Source organism: Ascaphus truei, chromosome 9 (assembly GCF_040206685.1).
Source record: "Ascaphus truei isolate aAscTru1 chromosome 9, aAscTru1.hap1, whole genome shotgun sequence".
Taxonomy (NCBI): Eukaryota; Metazoa; Chordata; class Amphibia; order Anura; family Ascaphidae; genus Ascaphus; species Ascaphus truei.
Window position 1 is genome coordinate 20,047,150 of NC_134491.1, and position 5,165 is coordinate 20,052,314.

Consider the following 5,165-nt stretch of genomic DNA (forward strand, 5'->3'; position numbering starts at 1 on the left):
AATACTGTACACAATGGGGAAAGGTGCGACACACTTGAGACACACATACATCCCTCTCCCCTCCATGCTGTTTCCCCCTCTCCTTGGTCTGTCCCCAAGGCTCCTGACACCTCCTGCCCAGCCCCGCTCTCTCCCTGCTCGGGGAAATCCCGCGGCCCCCCAAGCCGGTCACGTCTCCATGTCCAGAGAGGTAATACCGGTATACACATACACGCCCAGAGAGGTAATACCGGTATACACATACACGCCCAGAGAGGTAATACCGGTATACACATACACGCCCAGAGAGGTAATACCGGTATACACATACAAGCCCAGAGAGGTAATACCGGTATACACATACACGCCCAGAGAGGTAATACCGGTATACACATACACGCCCAGAGAGGTAATACCGGTATACACATACATGTCCAGTATTACCTCATATTTTTTTACTGTGCAAACACAGGACAGTCTGGTTCAATACTGGACACCTGGCAACCCTACGGCCGCAGCGCGACCGCGGCAGACACCGTCTCCGGTAACTTGCTACATCTGTACATGCAGCTGCTCGCACAGTGACGCAGACGCTCCTTGTTTGACACAAGTTGCACCATTTTTCCTCCATATTCCCTTCCTACCTTTGGGTCACAGTATATCCAATATTTCCAAAAACATATTTACAATACTGATTTTATATTTGACCTCCAAAATGTTTTATTGTAAGGCCGCGATTATAGTGCTGCCGAAAGTGTGCGCTGCCGGAACAAATACCTCATCTCAATGGAGACGAACATAGTGCACGCCACCACGTTTTGGAGAGACACAATATTTTGTCTTTCCAAGCGCTGGCCGCGTGATGTGAAGCAGTTCAGCCAATGAGGGCGAGCCGCTCCCGTGACATCACGGCCACGCCTCTGCCCCGCCATCGCCTGTACATCTCTGAAGACCACAGTTCGCAGATCGCGCCAGCGGCAGCACGCTCTCCGTTGTGCGCGGTACATATAATCTCAAGCTAATTATTTCTTATATATATATATATAGGCATACACCGGTTTAAGGACACTCGCTTTAAGTACAGTCGCAAGTAAGGACATATCGCCCAATAGGCAAACGGCAGCTCGCGCATGCACCTGTCAGCACGTCCTGAACAGCAATACCGGCTCCCTACCTGTACCGAAGCTGTGCGCAAGCGGGAAGACTATAGAGCCTGTTACACATGTGTTATTTACATCAGTTACGCACGTATATGGCGATTGCAGTACAGTACATGCATCGATAAGTGGGAAAAGGGAGTGCTTCAGTTTAAGTACATTTTCGCTTTACATACAGGCTCTGGTCCCATTGCGTACGCTAATGCGGGGTATGCCTGTATATATATAGCAAATGGAAATATTACTGTGTGCTCATTTGCATGTCTAAGGCTTGCAAAGCCTGTATAACCAGCCTCACACTGATGAGACCCAAAAGCTCGAAACAGCTGTCTGTGGGTGCTTTTAGTGGCTATGCATCTTATCCCAGGCTGTGCTGAAAAGCTGTGCAATGCAGCAAGCATAAACTTATAGGGGTCCATACAACAAACATAATGCAATACTTAGGAGTCTTTTGATAACATGACATGAGCTGTTTTTTCAATTAACCTTTATCATATCTAGGCTGTAATCATTGGCGTGTATTTTTTGTCTCAATGTAGATGGTGCATTCACAACTGGTTCATTAAATAAGAGTGACTCCAAAGGAAAAAACTTTTTTGATTTACCCAATTAACATCAAATGGTTAAATACTTATCAAAAATAATATCTTTGATATATTTAGGTGCTTCATATATATCACGACCCTCAATATATATTTATAAGTACATCATTAGATCATTTCATTTTAAACAATATACTGTATGCTTATTTTTATACTTAAATATGATAAATTAACCACTTGTTGATTATAGTTTATATTACATGGGGTTAATCAATTTAGGATATCTCTCTCTTAATGCACCGGTTTTTCTAACGTTATGTCTGTCCGTACTTCGTCTGTATAATTGCTATTTCAGAGCTGATTTGTATAGCACACAGCTGTGTGCAATATTTTAATCAGAAAGGAGGGATTTAAATAGTACTTCCCCTCCTCTCTTGTCATGCTCCTTGAGAAAGCGCCAGCGACAGCGTGAAACGCGTGGGAGGAGGAGCTTGGTTGTCCATTTGGATGTTTCACATTTTTGATGTAGTTTAATAAAGTTTTTTTGGACGCCGACAGAGACACAGTATCTACACTGCGACAATGTGGCCAAGAGGAGAAGGGGCATGGCGATTGATCGTGAGTAATTATCCAACTCCACGCCGTATCTGAGCTTCTGTTTGGATTCATGTGGTTATGTATCAGCAGTATACTTACCTCAGTGATTTCTCCAGATATATACACCTGCTGGCGCACTCTCTCACGGAGACTTCCCTAACTACTCTTTACATAGTACCTATTTCCCTGTCACCTGGGCAATATTCATTATTGTACACCGTTTGTGCAGCACTGCTCCTAGAGCTGGCAGCCGGCTTATTTTCTATATCGGATCCCAGTGACTTGGAACGGCACTAAACAACAGTGCTAGTGCAAAAAATAAATGTATAAAAGTGGATTATAGGGTGTAACTAAAAAGATTCTCAACCTTCACAGGGAATATGTACTGATTCCCTTACAAGTAGTGATGCATCCAGGGTAGGAAGGCAGCGATGGTATCAGGAACACCCAAAAAAGAAAAAAGGGGAATAATGGTGCAGCAAGTAAACACAGAATGTGGGTCTATGGCAAAATCTTGGCTCTAATAAAATGCCTACTTACAACAAGTAGGTATTAAAACAGCAAATATTGATGTTGGAACGAGGTGGTTCGTGGAGACTTCCACTCGTAGTAACAGGTGGGTGTTACAGCAGCATATACTGGTGTTGGAATGGGAGATGGTTCATGCAGGCTTCCACTCGCAGTCAGGGTCATGCAAAACAGGGAGAGGCCATAGTGTAGATCAGCGGTGCGCAAACTGTGGGGCGCGACCCCCAGGGGGGGCGCGACACTGCCGACGGGGGGCGCGGGGTTTACAGAGGGCCCACGCGCTTCCCGAAGGCACTTAAATTAAGTGCCGGGGGAGCTGCAGGGCCTCTGTAAACCTAACTTACCGTGGCTCCGGCGGCTTCCTCCCTGCGGCGCCATGGCAACGCGGCGTCAAAATGACGCTGCGAGGTCATGTGACGTCACGTTGCTATGGCAACGTGACGTCATTACGCTGGAGCGCGGGTAAGTTGGGGTTGGGGGGGCGCGGGAGTGAGGGGACAGCCGTCAGGGGGGCGCAGGGAAAAAAGTTTGCGCCCCCCTGGTGTAGATCATAAAAACGTAAGTTTTATATTTAAAAGCACATAAGACATGTACTCACATTGTGTATGTAACGGGTATTCCACCCCACCCAATCTCATATATAGTGTGGGTGAGTAGAACATGTAGTGTTACCGGTGTGGTGCGTATACCTTCAGGCTCACAGGAGGTCTGAGCCTCCGCTAATGAGAGCCTGGGGTGAATCCTCTGGAACGGATCTTCTTGGTTCAGCGCCTCCACCTATGTAGGATTCTATGAAAGTGTAGAATGACCCTACATAGGAACCCAATAAGAAAATACACACACAGTGATTATATATATACTAAGGGCTTTACTATGAACATATAACACATTACATAACATTATGCATCTCAGGCCCAATGTCTGACATTCCCACCCAGTGTCCTGTAATCCCCCACCCACATGTCCCGTACTCCTACGGAGGTCGTGGGTGACTGCGCAGTCACTAAGTTATCTATTAGGCCTGTTGGTGCACATGTGTAGAAATACCTTCCGAGCACTCCGATGCTCGGGCCCGCAACACACTTCTCAAAGGGTCAGACGTCCGTCTGATCCTTATTCAGGTACTTCCGCCGGGGACCCCAACGAGGGTCCCACCGCTTCCCGGGAACAACGATATTTCTCTGTGTCCCTACCTACATAAGGGACACGTTCTGCACTATAGGCCGTCCCTATAAATACAGCAACCTATGGTGGCTTAAGGGTCAATCTCCTAGGGCCTTCGGGGTTGCCTATCCTATATAGGTAGGTCTTGTACCCACCCTACACATAATACGGGCCCTGGGCCATGGATCCCCGGACTGGTTACCGCTATGAACCCCCCCCAGTTGCCTCGTACTACGCGCAACGCCGCCCTGGGCTATGGCTCCCCGGATTGGTTACCGCTATGAAACCCCCCCCCAGTGGCCTCGCCACTCACAACACGGACCCTGGGCTATGGCTCCCCGGACTGGTTACCGCTATGAACCCCCCAGCTGTCTCGTGCCACTAACTCACCTAAACGCCTGCCGCAACGCTCTGCAGACTAACCTCAAACCCCTTATCCCTTGCTATCCCCCAGCTCTGACTACCATGAGTGACAGGGAACCTCTCTAGGACTATCCCTGGCAACACTCCCTAACCTGGGGTAATACAGGGTTAACTAGGGCCTTAGTGCAGGGAGTCTCCGGCTCCTGCACCCTACCTCCTTCCTCTGTCTGTCTCCTTGCCCTGCTTCTTCCTGACTCACACGCAGCTCCAGCCCGCCAAATGTATCTATCTCCCTCCAGGGCAGTCCTGCAGCCCTATTGGCTCCTATCAGGCACCTGGTGCCTGCCTCGCTATGCCTCATGGGAATTGTAGTCCCGAGGCCCTTACAATAACATTGGGGCCGCGTGCGCTCCTCCCCTCTGCCTACACTAGCTCCCAATGGCCGCCGCAATCTCTCCCTATGCTTCCCTACTCTCGCGCGACCTCCTAATAGCTGCCTTAGCTCCCTACCCCTATCTGCGCATGCGCGACCTATCTGGGGCTCTCCTGCCCTCGCGCGATCACTGCGCATGCGCGACTTGAGGCTCAATGGCGGCGCCCTGCTCTGCGGCCGCCGAGACCTTAGAGACGCGATCGCGGCCTTAGCAACGGCCCGATCGCGTCCCCGGCAACCGGCCGCAGGCAGGAGAAGCCGCGCTGCTCCCTGCTTGGCCCCCACCCTCCGGAATGGCCGTCGGGTCTGCCTCTTGCCGCTGGCAGTACCCGACAGCGTCCGTGGCCACGGAGGCGCCCGGGGGGGTCGCAGGGGGAAAAAGATGACCTGGCTACACTCTCC